Source organism: Triticum urartu, chromosome 5, assembly GCF_003073215.2.
Source record: "Triticum urartu cultivar G1812 chromosome 5, Tu2.1, whole genome shotgun sequence".
Classification (NCBI taxonomy): Eukaryota; Viridiplantae; Streptophyta; class Magnoliopsida; order Poales; family Poaceae; genus Triticum; species Triticum urartu.
In genome coordinates this window covers 227,405,835-227,422,381 of record NC_053026.1, presented here as the reverse complement: position 1 = coordinate 227,422,381, position 16,547 = coordinate 227,405,835, and positions in this window count along the sequence as shown.

Genomic DNA, 16,547 nt, shown 5'->3' with positions numbered 1-16,547 from the left:
CATATCATTCGGACACACCTGCACATAGTTACAACATGGTGAAGATGCATGCATGATGTTGAAATTCAGGGACTTAGTTGAATTCAGGAAAAAAATAGGGGTGAGCGATAACTACTATACGACGCATGGGCGAGGGATAGAGGGGGGTTCCAATCACCTAGGCGAGCGAGCGACGATGCTTGTCGCCCTCGATCCGGAGCGGGCGAGGCCATGCCGGCACCGGCACGAAGGACAGGGAAGGGCCAGCAGGAGGCCATGGGGGCGGCGGTTCCGGTCGGATCCGGGTGTATCCGGCCCCGAGGAACCCCTTCCCGACGGAGGCGGGCGAAGAACTCGGCGGCGCGGTGCATGTCGGGTCCAGTGGCGAGGTGCTACAGGGCGGCGCGGGGTCGACCTGGGGAGAGTCCGGCGAGGCGGCGGATGTAGGCGACGGGCGGCAAAGATGCCGTCGATGGGCAGTGGTCGAAGGTGGCGAGACGAGGCGACGCCGCGGAGTCGCGGGAGGCACGGGCGATGGGGCGGATGGCGGCGTTGTGCGGGCATGCGCGGCTTCGGGTCCGGGGCGGGCCCCGTATGGGTCTGGGCGGGCCGTGCGGGGAAGAAGCTGGGAGGTGGCGGCGGGACGGCTTTTGAGGTGGGGCTAGGGTTTCCAATTGTGGAGGGGCTAGGCCTTCCTTTTATAGGCAGGGAGGCTAGGATTAGGGGTTTAGACCATTTTCGGACCGTTCGATCGTCTTCGGGCGGTCCAGATTGAAGGAGGCTTAGGTAAGTGGTTGGTGGGCTGTGAAGAGGGGTTGGTCTGAGAGGAGAGAAGATAAGAGCGGCCCGGTAACTGTTCCCGGATACCGAAAACATCTGACGTTTAACCGGCTATAATGCTGCTATAGTTATCCGTTGGGGCATCAAATGGACTTCGAACGCGATGAAACTTGGCAGGCGGTCTACTGACAACATAACAACACCTCACGCCAACTTTCATCCCATTCCGAGAACATTTTCCGGCCACTTTTAAAATAATATTCAAAGGTGTCGCGGGCGCGTGCGAGAGTGTCAAATGGCGAAATGGGCAACGGATAAAGAGGCCGGATGCAAGTTTTGAAATTCATGCAGATGCAATGCACATGATGACATGGCAAGATGCAACACACAAGCGAATGAGATGGCAAAGATGATGAATAACTAGAAGCCACCTGGCGCATCAGATTCAGAGCGTTACATTCGGGCACCACGTGGTGGCGTGCTTTGATGCGTGCCTCTATGAGCAAGGCACAAGGCGCAAGGTGCGAGGCGCCAGGCACGCAAGAGTTCATCACCAAGGCAATCGAAGAGCTTCAAGAGGCACGAGCCATGCGTGGCAAGCGTCGCCCCACACCACCTGGCGTAGCCGCGGCCCCTGACACGGGAAGCGAGCTGCGCGTCTGCGTCAACATCCCAGGCCTCAATAGGGATGCTTCGTAGGGGGCTACCCCTGCAGCTACGTCCGCATGCCGTTTGACCTGCTAAACACGACCACTTCGTACCAGCGCTTCATGTAGGGAGCCTTGGTGGCCCACAAGGCAAAGCGCCGGGCGGTCCTGACAGAGGAGGTACCGGACCCTCGCGAGCCCCTGGACCTCGGCTCGTGAGGAGCGAACTCTGCGATGCGCATCTTCAGCTACCCCAACACTCCTACAACGGTGGTGTCAGGTGACTTTTTGGTTTGTTCACTAAGGGCACCCCTCGGGCTGCATCATCCTCAGGCTGCTAGGGCCCGACCCAACAGTTGTATCGTTTTTGTGCATGTATTGGAATTGGCCTTGCCTTTATGAATTCCCCAAGTATTTCAACTGCATGTCCGATGCTTCATCAGTATGATGTCGCTGCGCCCTCGCGAACTGGCCCGCGACCGCCTCATGATTAAGGACTGGCACGGCGTCTGTGCTCGGCTCCGTCCCTGCAACGTTGACAAACCCAAGCGACGAGCTCTGTCCCGCAGGCCAGCTCCCATGTGCATCACCTCCCGTGGTCCTTGGTGCCTTGTTCTCGCATGAGCTAATCATGTGTGGGAAAGTAAGGGCGCGCGACCCGGTTCATACAGCCGCAGTTCGGTGCTTCGCCGTAGAGGGAGCCGTGCGCCGACTGTTTTTCCATGGGATCATTGCATGAGAAGACTTGGCATGGCGTCTGTGCTCGGGTCCATCCCTACATCATCGATAAAACCAATGGCTGAGCTCTGTCTGGGGGGTCGGCCCCGTTCACGTCACCTCCAGGGGCATTGGTGTCTGGCCTTCTCATGCAATATCCTTCAGAGGGACATTCGGCGTAGGACCCCCCCATCGCCCCACAGGTGTCTTAAGCGCACCCCGCGCCGCAAAAATCAGGTACAACCCGCATTGAGGTAGGGCCTCGTGAGTCCCGTGCTGGCTCATGAGTGCCCAGATGCACCTACTCCAGTTCTGTTGTGCTAGCCACACGTACGAACGGGGCTGTACATGCCCTGGAGTCTCCCCCCAGAGGGAACTCCCACCCACGCTCTAGTGGAAGCCCCATGTTCCGCGCTGGTGGACGACATGGTCGAGGAGCGACTATGCCCACGCACCAGTGGAAGCCCCATGCTCCATGCTGGCGGACGACACGGCCGAGATGCGGCTATACCCACGCCATAGTGGAAGCACCATGCTCCGCACTGGTGAATAAACAACTGGGGGCGCCCTAGTGGCCGCACTAACCTTAGGATAGCCTCTCGGCTCTTTGTATGGTCCTATCGCTCAGCTTCCTCCTCGGGAGGTGTGCGCTAGGGGGTTGGACACAGAGGCTATGCCAGGCGAAGCCTAGCGCGTGCCACCCTACCAGGTCTGCTCGCGCCCATAGGTGAAAGCTGGCGAGGAAAGGTGTGGGGGCTCCGGATTGACCTCGTCGTTGCCTATGCTTCCTTAATGAGGGTTGCTCGCACGTCAAGGGGGACCTCCTGTGCATCGCAACTCAGGGACCTCACTAGTCACATAGCCCCTCACCCCTTGGTGTTGTCCTGGTAATTCGGATGCCCGAATGTCGGTTGAGGTATGCGCGGGGCTGGGCCCTGCCGACGCAGAGCACAAAAGCAAACAAGAAGGAAACCTAGCATGAAAAGAAAATTGCAGAGCCCTCACAATTATTACAAGCACAAGTGTTCCGCAAATTCAACAATAAGTTTTTACGCCTCGACGAGGCACGGTAATTGATTACAGGAATAAAATCAGGAAGAAGCACCACCACTGCCTTGGCCATCGCCACCACTCGCCTTGGCCGCCGGAAGCCCGTCGCATGTCGCCGCTGCTGTCATCATTGCCACCGCAACCTCCACTACCAGAGCCTCGGGGTTGGGGATGCAGAGGAACTTCTTCAGTAGGGCGTCTACATGATCCTTCATGGCCTCCGCAGCAGCAGAGCAGGGCTCAAGAGCCACCGAGTGGATCAGCGCATCGAGGTTGAAGCTTGGGTCCTGGAGGTTAGAGCATCTCCAGCCGTTCAACCCCCTAGGGCGACGATAAAGAGCCGCCTGGGGGTGAGCAAACGCTAGATTGGCCCCTGGGGGCGACCTAGCTCCCAGTCGTCGGCCCACAGGTCGCCCCGGGTTCGGCGACGTCCGTACAAAATATATGAAAACTCGGTGTTTTTTGCACGAACTCGGCGAAACTTTATTCAAATTTATACAAAAAACATAAAACACAAGCAAACTACGCCTAACAATGCCTAAACTACGCCTAGCCGCCACCGCCGTCGCCGTCGCCACCGTCTACATGCCGAGGAGCCTGTAGAAGCGGGTGTAGTGGCCACCGCTGTCATCGTCGCGTGGCTGGCTTGGGCTCGCGCAGTCCCTGCTGCATCCCCGAACCAGGTCGCCGAGGCACGGTGGTGTGCTGGACGGCCCGGCCTCGCCCTCCTCGTCGCTGTCAAGGACGATGACGCCACCTTCCTCACGACCGCGGCGACGGGCCTGTAGCTCCTCGTATGCCCGATACTGGAGGCGTACCTGCTCCCGGGCGTAGTCCTCCTTCGCCCATTTGAGGGAAGACTCATCGTTGGGAGCCGCCATCTCGACATGCTCCGGCTTCACCGGGAGCAGCCCAGGCTTGCGGCTTCAGCCGTACCAGGCGGTAGGATCCGCGCGGGGGGGGGGGCGGTCCGGCAGCCTCATTGATGACGAGGGTGCCAGAGCGGCGTCTCCTCCGGCTTGGGTTTGACGGGGCGGAGCGCGGCGGCGAGCCGGATCCCGATGACGAGGACGACCCCGGCTCCATCCGCCGCGGCGTCCAGGAGCTACCACGGCGGCAAGAGAAGGACGGCCGCTGAGGGTACTCGAGGCGCAACACGTTGCCGGTCTCGATGTGGTCGAGGACGGCCTCGAGCATGCGGCCCAGAAAGCCCCAACACTCGCGCCGCCCGTCGGCGTTGTGGCGGCCCCGCGGGATGACGCCGTTGGTGGAGGCGATCTGCTCCTCGCGATGGCGCTCGAAGTACATCGTCTAGAGGGCGTGACTGTCGGCGGCGTAGTGCGGCTCGTTCTGCTTTTCCTCCATCAGGGAGGAGTGAATGCGGGCGATCTCGCCGAGCCGCGTCACCCCTTCGGGCACTGATGGCATCGGGACGTCGCCGGTGCCCAACCTCCACGTCCACGACACCCGCATGTCCGGGGGCGCCGGGTACTCCGCCTCGTACAACAGCCACGCCTCCGTTTGGGTACCTCTCGGCCATCTTTCTGGTTGGCGGGGAGAGGGCAGGGAGTGCTGCTTTCTACGTCGGAGAGGGGGGGGGGAAATGAGAGCTGTGGCATCCACCGGCGGGGAGGTCGCCTTTTATAGGCGTCGCTGGGCGGCGTCGAGCTGCATGCCGGACGACGCATGGCTGGATGTGCGTCGTGGAGCGTTCACTGTGCTGCCCATGAGGCATCAATGGAGGCTGACCCGCGCGGTAGTGCGGCAGCCTTTGCATTGATTCCCGCGGGAACCGAGGCGATGAGTGCGATGAAACTGCGTGTCGCCGACTCGGCGGGCCCAACCGCTTTTGTGCCAAATCGTCTCGCCTTGGCGCCCCCGGGTGCCCCCGGCGCGCCCGGTTCTGCCTCGGTCCGCCGGCGCCAATTTCGGCCCAAGCTGGCGAAAAACGGGCTCCTGGGGGCGCGACTGGGCCGATTTTGGGGCGCCGGTGCGGGAAAATGCCTAGGGAGGGCCTGTTGGGGGCGCGGCTGGAGATGCTCTTAGATATGGCTGAAGACGCGCACCGCCGCCGCGGTGAAGAGCGAGCAACACTCCGCCTCGAAGGAGTCATTATTGCAGGATGCTGCTAACATGACACTACAATCAGAGACCCTTTCACGAAACTGTGTGCGATGCATTAATCGCAAACGTGGATGTAAAAAACCCGTCAAAAAAGATGCAAAACATTTGCGATGGCGGAGACAACAAACAGGGTTCAGATTTTAGTTACGTGTGCGACGCGGGGCATACAATTGATCTAGAAGAACTGTTTGCGACAAGTCAGAACAACAGAAACGGGCAGCCATATGAATGTGTGTGCGATATACGGTATATGGTTCACTTCGATGAATTGTGCGCTATTAGGGAATGCAACAGAAACGGTCAGCTAGATCAAGGTGTGTGTGATATACGGCATACGGTTGACTCGAACGAACTATTTTCGATTAGGGAAGAGAACAGAAAAGGATCAACTTAACAAGATGTGTGTGATATGCGGCATACAGTTCACATAGGTGATCTGTTTGCGATGAGCCAAAAGAACACAAACGATTCATTGAAACAATATGTGTGTGATACACAGCAAACAACCCACTCGGGTGAACTGTTTGTGATGAGAAATTATAACACAGACAGTTACTATAGTTAGTTCATGTGAAATTCTATTTGTACAAAAAACTTTGAAAATGCAAACTAGTTGCTTGTGGTAGCTAGGAGTATCGCACACGATGCGTCTGCGAGTACTGCGTAATGATTAGTAAGTTACACATACGTTTCCATATGTAAACACGTGTGTGATAAATAACACGTTGCACCGCATACGGTATTCGGGTTGTGTGTGTGCTCCACTTAGTCTTCCGGCGCTCCAGAGAATGCTTCCCATGCACCACATGGGTGAATTGTAAAATCCATGCCTCTTCCCTCATCGCTCTCCCGCCACCAGCTAATGGTTTGCTGCATATAACCCAGGCGGCAACGCACCGTCGTGACACTCTGCATAGATCTAGTCCTCACCCATCTAGCATTAGTCATTCTAAGCATGCCAGGCAATGAAAAAGCTTCGACATCGACCCGTACCTGCATTACATCTTCGGCAAGTACAACGAGTCGGAGCAGGTCGAGGAGCAAGAGCTTCATCGGCCGGTGCAGGTACCATGGCCCATCGTCAGCGATATTGGCATGACAGTCCTTGGCCGCACAATCGACATATTGCAGAGGAGGTGTGATGAGCAGTTTACCATCCACCGTGCAAAAGATCCAGAGCTGCTCGGCAGCATGATCGACGACCCACCCAAAGAACCGCCGTCACCAGTGCTCATCGAGAGCCTGATGCCCCGCAAGGAATGGGCGGAGTGAAGGAAATATGCCCTAGAGGCAATAATAAGGAAATGTTTCTCGGTTATGGAGGTGACAAAGAGTTCATCGTAAAGAGTTACGTTGATGCAAGCTTTGACACCGATCTGGATGACTCTAAGTCTCGATCAAGACACATATCAAAAGTAGGAGAAATTAGCTAGCGTAGCTCCGTGCAAAGCATTGTAGACATAGAAAATTTGCAAAATACATACGACTCTGGATGTGGCAGACCCGTTGACTAAATTTCTCTCACAAGCAAAACATGATCACTCTTTGGGTGTTAATCACATAGCGATGTGAACTACATTATTGACTCGAGAAAACCCTTTGGATGTAGGACACATGACGATGTGCACTATGGGTGTTAATCACATGGTGATGTGAACTATTGGTGTTAAATCACATGGCAATGTGAACTAGATTATTGACTCTAGTGCAAGTGGGAGACTAAAGGAAATATGCCCTAGAGGCAATAATAAAGTTGCTATTTAGATTTCCTTATATCATCATAAATGTTTATTATTCATGCTAGAATTGTACTAACCGGAAACTTAGTACATGTGTGAATACATAGACAAACAGAGTGTCCCTTGTATACCTCTACTTGACTAGCTCGTTAATTGAAGATGGTTAAGTTTCCTGACCATAGACATGTGTTGTCATTTGATGAACGGGCTCACATCATTAGAGAATGATGTGATGGACAAGACCCATCCGTTAGCTTAGCATAATGATCGTTTAGTTTTATTCTATTGCTTTCTTCACGACTTATACATGTTCCTCTGACTATGAGATTATGCAACTCCCGAATACCGGAGGAACACCTTGTGTGCTATCAAACATCACAAACGTAACTGGGTGATTATAAAGATGCTCTACAGGTGTCTCCGATGGTGTTTGTTGAGTTGGCATAGATCGAGATTAGGATTTGTCACTCTGTGAATCGGAGAGGTATCTCTGGGCCCTCTCGCTAATGCACATCACTATGAGCCTTGCAAGCAATGTGACTAATGAGTTAGTTACGGGATGATGCATTACGGAACGATTAAGGAGACTTGCCGGTAACGAGATGGAAGTAGGTATGAGGATACCGACGATCAAATCTCAGGCAAGTAACATACAAATGACAAAGGGAATAACGTATGTTGTTATGCGGTTTGACCGGTAAAGATCATTGTATAATATGTAGGAGCCAATATGAGCATCCAAGTGTTGGGGAATGTAGTAATTTGAAAAAAATTCCTACGCACATGCAAGATCATGGTGATGCATAGCAACGAGAGGGGAGAGTGTCGTCTACGTACCCTCGTAGACTGTAAGCAGAAGTGTTATGACAATGCGGTTGATGTAGTCGTACGTCTTCACGATCGACCTGTGAGGACCCCGATTCTAAGTCACACCGATCTAGCCTGTAACACCTCATATCACTTTGCGGCCTCACGCACGGTATTCCCACGGGTGTCGCCTTACCATGGCCCGGGACCGTTTGCGAATTTTGGCTCACGTATATGATAGTGTCGCTAGCATCCATATGATAGAGAACCCGGGCCGACATGGCTAGTCGTGAACCCAAAGCGGCACAAACTTACGGGGACAGGCATACATGAATCAACATCGAGCGTGTCGGTCAGCAGAGTGTGAATCCGGGCTGTAGCGCTGGGCTAACAGGACTCTGGGAACCCGGGCTGTAGAAGGCTAGGCAGGACTCCGGATGTCACCGCGTGACATTTCCCCGAAGGGACAGACACAAGAACGAAGTGAAACACATGCCAGCCAGTCAAGTGTCCGGAGCAGTAGTGCTGGGCTGTAGCGGACTACTATGGCTCATGGAAGCACTAGACTACATTTCCCCATAAGAGAGGCTGCCGAGGATAAACAACTAGATTGTCGGATCGCACACATACCAAGCATTTCAATCATACAGACAATATGCTCGATATATGTAAATACAACATGGCATCACAACAAAACTCTACAACTCAAGTACTTTATTTAAAGGCTCCGGAGAGCCATACATAACATGTTCATACAGGTAGGGGTCTCATGACCCGACACTCAACTCATACAAGCATTCAAGCACATGCGGAAGCAAACTAGTTTGAGTACAGACACTAGAAACAAAGAAGGCTTGACGAAGCCTGTGTATCTACATAGGGCCCTCCATGGCTCAGAATCACCACCTAGGTGGCAAGTTACTCATCAACGTCGACATCTACGTAAAACCCATCGAAGGGGGCGGTGTTGTTGTCTGAAAGCATTAATTAAAGCAACATGAGTACAAAGGTACTTAGCAAGTCTTACAACAGATCCTACTATACATGCACATTCTCAAGAAGGTAGTGGAGTTATTGCAGCAAGCCAGCTTTGACTCTTGGCTAAGCTATCCTACGAGACACCACTTGTAAATGTTTTGCGCACACGAGTCCACTAATCACCATTACAATACTCCACCATGGATCCTCCCTTGTCATCCTACGAGAGGGCCATCCACGGTACTCACACTTATCTTGAGTCTTCTAGTAGTAACCATTAACTTATCTATGAACTGTATAGGCAACCAAGTAGTCCTTTACCGTGGACGCGGCTATTCGAATAGATGATGTTAACCCTGCAGGGGTGTACTTCTTCATACACGCTCTCACCACTTATCGTCGTTTACACGACATGTACTCGGCAACCTTCAAGCAGAAGCCCAACAAGGGTGTCGGCCACGGCCAACCTAAACACTCAAGTCTCTAGTCCAGGTCTATCGCCTATCCAGGTTCCATCCGCGGGGAGTCCGACGGAGCTTTCCACATACGGCCCCGGACGATGTGTATAGGGTCCCGAGACGCCAAACGGGCGCCCGACATACCCGGCGACGCTGTATCTACCGCATCATTGCCCACCCCAAGGGTCAGCGCTACGCACGGCCGCCAACACATAACCTATAAACACCAGAAACTAGTTGCAACTCCTGGATAGAGGACTAGGGTGGTTAAGAAGCCGAGAGGGTCAATTAAGGATCCAATTGCATGGTAGTAACTGATTCTTAAATCACACATACAGATCTCAGTTCTTAAGGACGGCCTCAATGAAACAACCCACCATGTACTCCTACATGGCCTCTCATCGATACCTTTACCAAATCATGTTCAACACATCCCTCACATTACCGACATAATCATTTCACTCTAGCCCATCACCCAGATGAACCAGACCTGACACAACTCTAAGCATAGCAGGCATAGCAAGGTAGGAAACACAGACATGGCTCAATCAACTCCTACACATGCTAGTGGGTTTCATCTAGTTACTGTGGCAATGACAGATCATGCAGAGGAAAAGTGTTCAACTACCGCAGCACACAGCAGTTTGAAACGTTGTTGTCTTAAATGCAGTAAATGAGAGCAGGAGTGAGAACATGGGATTGTATCGATATGATCAATGGGGCTGCTTGCCTGATGAAGTAGTAGTAGGGTACTGCCCTTCAGTCGGATATTCGAAGGTATCCTCGGAGGCAGAACCTACCACGAAAGACACCACAGAATACAATCATCACATGACAATATGCAACAATGTGATGCGTGATACGTCTCCATCGTATCTACTTTTCCAAACACTTTTGCCCTTGTTTTGGACTCTAACTTGTATGATTTGAATGGAACTAACCCGGACTGACGCTGTTTTCAGCAGAATTGCCATGATGTTGTTTTATGTGCAGAAAACAAAAGTTCTCGGAATGACCTGAAACTCCATGGGATACCTTACAATAAATAATAAAAAATCCTCGCCAAAGATGAAGACCAGGGGGCCCATACCCTTCTCACGAGGGTGGCCCCCCCCTAGGGCGCGCCCCCTACCTTGTGGGCCCCCTGGAGACCCCCCGACTCCAACTCCAACTCTATATAACTGCTTTCGGGGAGAAAAAATAGGAGAGAAGAAATCATCGCGTTTTACAAGCCGCCGCCAAGCCCTAAAACCTCTCGGGAGGGCTGATCTGGAGTCCGTTCGGGGCTCCGGAGAGGGGGATTCGTCGCCGTCGTCATCATCAACCATCCTCCATCACCAATTTCATGATGCTCACCGCCGTGCGTGAGTAATTCCATCGTAGGCTTGCTGGACGGTGATGGGTTGGATGAGATTCGCCATGTAATCGAGTTAGTTTGTTAGGGTTTGATCCCTAGTATCCACTATGTTCTGAGATTGATGTTGCTATGACTTTGCTATGCTTAATGCTTGTCACTAGGGCCCGAGTGCCATGATTTCAGATCTGAACCTATTATGTTTTCATCAATATATGAGAGTTCTATATCCTATCTTACAAGTCCATAGTCACCTATTATGTCTTATGATCTGTTAACCCCAAAGTGACAATAATCGGGAAACTTACCGGTGATGATCGTAGTTTGAGGAGTTCATGTATTCACTATGTGCTAATGCTTTGTTCCGGTTCTCTATTAAAAGGAGGCCTTAATATCCCTTAGTTTCCATTAGGACCCCGCTGCCACGGGAGGGTAGGACAAAAGATGTCATGCAAGTTATTTTCCATAAGCACGTATGTTATATTCGGAATACATGCCTACATTACATTGACGAATTGCACGTATGTTGACAATGAAAGTATACCGCTCAAAATATTATTCACCTCTATGTCAAAACCGAGCTCTGGCACCTCTACAAATCCCTGCTTCCCTCTGCGAAGGGCCTATCTATTTACTTTTATGTTGAGTCATCACCCTCTTATTAAAAAGCACTAGCTCGAGAGCGCAGCTGTCATTTGCATTAATTACTGTTAGTTTACATTGGGTGTGACTATGATTGGATCTCTTTTACCATGAATTGCAATGTGTAGTCAATCCTTGATCTTTAAAGGTTCTCTGCATTTATGTTTTGTGGTCTCAGAAAGGGCTAGCGAGATACCATCTTGTTATATCATATTATGATTGTTTTGAGAAATTGTTGTCATCCGAGATTTATTATTATGGCTTGCTAGTTGATTATGCTATTGATATGGGTAATCATGAGACCTGAGAATTATTGCAAATGTGGTTAGTTATAATCTTTGCTGAAAACTTGAATGCTAGCTTGACATATTTACAACAACAAGAGCAAACAGAGTTTGTAAAAGTTCTTCTTTATTTCTTTCAGTTTGTCAACTGAATTGCTTGAGGACAAGCAAGGGTTTAAGCTTGGGGGAGTTGATACGTCTCCGTCATATCTACTTTTCAAAACACTTTTGCCCTTGTTTTGGACTCTAACTTGTATGATTTGAATGGAACTAACCCAGACTGACGCTGTTTTCAGCAGAATTGCCATGATGTTGTTTTATGTGCAGAAAACAAAAGTTCTCGGAATGACCTGAAACTCCATGGAATACCTTACAATAAATAATAAAAAATCCTTGCCAAAGATGAATAACAGGGGGCCCACACCCTTCTCATGAGGGTGGGGGGCGCCCCACTACCTCGTGGGCCCCCTGGAGACCCCCCGACTCCAACTCCAACTCTATATAACTGCTTTCGGGGAGAAAAAAAGGAGATAAGAAATCATCGTGTTTTACGATACGGAGCCGCCGCCAAGCCCTAAAACCTCTCGCGAGGGCTGATCTGGAGTCTGTTCGGGGCTTCGGAGAGGGGGATTCGTCGCCGTTGTCATCATCAACCATCCTCCATCACCAATTTCATGATGCTCACCGCCGTGCGTGAGTAATTACATCGTAGGCTTGCTGGACGGTGATGGGTTGGATGAGATTCACCATGTAATCGAGTTAGTTTTGTTATGGTTTGATCCCTAGTATCCACTATGTTCTGAGATTGATGTTGCTATGACTTTGCTATGCTTAATGCTTGTCACTAGGGCCCGAGTTCCATGATTTTAGATCTGAACCTATTATGTTTTCATCAATATATGCGAGTTCTAGATCCTATGTTGCAAGTCTATAGTCACCTATTACGTGTTATGATCCGTTAACCCCGAAGGGACAATAATCGGGATACTTACCGGTGATGACCGTAGTTTGAGGAGTTCATGTATTCACTATGTGTTAATGCTTTGTTCCGGTTCTCTATTAAAAAGAGGCCTTAATATCCCTTAGTTTCCATTAGGACCCCGCTGCCATGGGAGGGTAGGATAAAAGATGTCATGCAATTTCTTTTCCATAAGCATGTATGACTATATTCGGAATAGATGCCTACATTAGATTGACGGATTGGAGCTAGTTCTGTGTCACCCTATGTTATGACTGTTACATGATGAACCGCATCCGGCATAATTATCCATCATTGATCCGATGCCTACAAGCTTTCCATATACTGGTTTACGCTTATTTACTTTCCCGTTGCTATTGTTACAATCACTACAAAATACCAAAAACATTACCTTGATTTTGTTACTCTTTTGTTACCGTTACCATCACTACCATATTACTTTGCTACTAAACACTTTGCTGCAGATACTAAGTTTCCAGGTGTGGTTTAATTGACAACTCAGCTGCTAATACTTGAGAATATTCTTTGGTCCCCTTGTGTCGAATCAAAAAATTTGGGTTGAATACTCTACCCTCGAAAGCTGTTCCGATCCCCTATACTTCTGGGTTATCAATGCGTGCTATGACATGGCAATATGATGTGTCTTGGCTAATGCATTATTAAACATGTTGGTTTGAGTCTATTTGAATCAAAGACTCAAATGAAAGCTCATGTTATTAAGTCATATAAGTGCATTAGCTTGTTTCACCTAAACAGGTTAAAGTGTTCTGTCATGCATGAAACCATTACAGATGGAAAGATTGAATTTTTGAAGTTTGTAGTATTTTCTGGAATTTCCTATATAAAAATAAATCCTGCAAATACTTATTGCGTCAGAAGTGCGTTAGGGTGACGCCAGCAGGTCAAAGGCGCCAGCCCAGGTTAAACCTGACCAGTGGGTCCCGTCTGTCAGTGTAACAACTAACTAACAGAGTTAGTTAGTGTTACGTTAGCACTAATCTAGGTTAGTTAGGGCCTGGGCCCACATGTCAGTGAGTCAACCCATTAACTAAAATAATCAGCGTTAACTAATCTAGCACTAAACTAAACAGGGGCATGGCCCACACGTCGGTGACCCTGGGAGGGTCAAACTAAGCCCACCCGAGGTCAAACCGGGTCAGTGAGTCAAACTCGCTAGCGTTTAGCCACCGGCGAGGCCAGACGCGGCGGGGCAGTGCGGGTTTTGCACTCCGACGACTAAATGGACGGCGGAGACCTCCTACGCGTAGCTGGGAGCAAGCCACATCGAGTGGTGGCAGTGGGTGGAGCTGGGGTGGCCGGAAACAGCGCCGGCGACGAGCGTTGCGGCTGTCGGAGTTCCGGCGAGGTCGAACTAGTCGCTAGGAGGCACGGCGAGGAGCGTGCAGGGGTGCTACGGGCTCCTGCGAGTGCGGTGAAGATGATGACGTGCTCGTTTGCGAGCCAACGTGGCTGTGGCCACGACGGCGACATGCGGTGGCAGCCGCGGGTGCAGCCGAGCTTGGTGCGGTCGCTACGGTGCTTGAGAAGGCAAACGGAGTGGGGAAGGGGGTAGCTGAGCTCACGGCGTTCATGACAGAGCAGACGGCGAGGTCGGGGATGAGCTGGTGCGGTGGTGACGGTGAAGGGGATCTCCGGCAGCGGCGAGGTCGGGCGAGGTTGTTGCGGTGGCCCCAGGGCAAGCGAGTGCTCGGGGCTCGGCTTGCTCGAAGGAGAGGAGGGCGGCGGAGCTTCTGGACATGGTGGTGCGGCACGGGGACGATGGAGAGCGCGGCTACGTCGGCGGTGCGGCGGCAGGTGCGGCGGCCATGGCGAGGAGGGGGCGAGAGAGAGGCAGGGGAAGAATGGATGTGTCTGCGAGGTTGAGACGGTGATGTGGAGCTTGCCCAGGTGTCCACGGGCGCGAGCGGCAACTAGGTGGCGCGGTGGCGAGCTCTCGTGCCCCGGCGTCACCTCCTGCCTGCCTGCCCGGGGGGAGGAAGTAGCTGGCTGGCACAGGCCAGCACAGTGCTGGGCCGCCAGGTGGGCCGGGAGGTGGGTTGCGGCCAGGTAAGCGATTTTTCTTTTATTTATGTTTTCTTTTATTTCTGTAAGTTTGTGACATTTCTAAAAATACCTAGGCATCTCCAAAAATCACCAAACTGCACATGCTCACTATATGGAACATAAGGAACATGGAACATTTCAGTATGGGATTATTTGGACATTTAAAATATTTACTAGCATTTAAATGCCCAAATGCAAGTTACATATGATTTAATTCAATGATCTTGTGATGACCTAGAAAAATGTGAACCCATTTTGTCAGAGGTTCTAACCCGAGACAAAAAGGGTGGACTTTTTATAAGGGCATTTCAGGTTCACTGAAAATGATTTTAGTAAACCCTAGCTGTTTTCAGGGGGGGCTGGGGGTTCTGTCATCCCCATTTCAAGTTTCTGGAAAAGTAAACATGATGCAACACTCTAATGCATGAACTAGCTAGGATGTGACAACTCACCCCCACTCAAAAGACTCTCGTCCCGAGATTTAGGGTCCGGCGGGAAGAAGGTGGGGTACTCAAGTCAAAGACGATCCACCCTTTCCCAAGTGGCTTATTTCTTGGAATGGTGTGACCATTGAACCTTGAGAAACTTGATGTTATGGCGTCGAGTGCTACGCTCGGCTTGATCAAGGATGCGAACGGGATATTCCCGATATGTGAGATTATCTTGGAGATCAAGCGTTTCGTGGTCCACTCCATGGATAGGATCCACGAAGAAATGCCTGAGTTGAGAAACGTGGAAGACATCGTGAACTCTGTAAAGATGGGGAGGTAGTTCCAATTGGTAGGCAACTTCTCCTCGTTTGGCAAGAATGCGGAAGGGTCCAATGTAACGAGGAGCCAATTTGCCTTTGATACCAAAACGATGGGTTCCCTTTAAAGGAGTAACCCGAAGGTAAGCCTTCTCGCCGACTTCATAAGTGATGAGCTTATGTTTGCGGTCATATTGGCTCTTTTGACGAGATTGGGCTGTTTTCAATTTCTCACGAATAATGCGAACCTGCTCTTCTGCTTCCTGAATCATATCCGGGCCAAAGAGTTGTCTTTCCCCGGTTTCTGACCAGTTAAGAGGCGTTCGGCATTTTCGTCCATAGAGAACTTCGAAAGGAGCTTTGCCCAAGCTAGCTTGCTAATTGTTGTTATAAGCGAACTCGGCATATGGAAGGCATTTCTCCCAATCCATACCGAAAGAGATGACAGAAGCTCGGAGCATATCCTCCAGAATTTCATTGACTCGTTCTACTTGACCGCTTGATTGGGGGTGGAAGGCGGTGCTAAAGGAGAGACGAGTTCCCATAGCATTTTGGAAACTTTCCAAAAATCAAGAGGTGAAGAGACTTCCACGGTCTGAGTTAATCTCCAGTGGAACACCATGAAGAGACACTATTCGGGAGATGTACAAGTCAGCTAGCTGGCTAGCGGTTATACTCTCACAAACAGGTAGGCAGTGGGCTACATTGGAAAGGCGATCGACAACGACGAAGATAGCATTATTCCCTCTCTTGGTCCTAGGAAACCCGGTAATGAAATCCATACCGATCCCATTTCCATTCAGGAATAGCCAAAGATTGAAGGGTGCTAGCAGGTGGTTGATGCTCTGCTTTAACACGATGACAGACGTCGCAACTAGCAATGTATTGAGAAATTTCTCTCTTCATCCTAGTCCACCAAAACCTCTGGCGTAGGTCTTGATACATTTTAGTACTACTAGGATGAATGGTGAGAGGGGATTCATGAGCTTCCTTAAGGATCAGTTGCCATAGTTGCTGTTTCTTGGGAACCACTAGGAGGTTCTCAAAGAATACAACACCTTGATCGTTCACGGAGAAACATTTAGCAGCTCCGCTAGCAATGTTCTGCTTGATCCGAGATATCCCCTTGTCATACCGCTGGGCGGTTATGATCTGATCCATAAGGGTCAGTTTCACCACCAAGGTACATAGGAATCC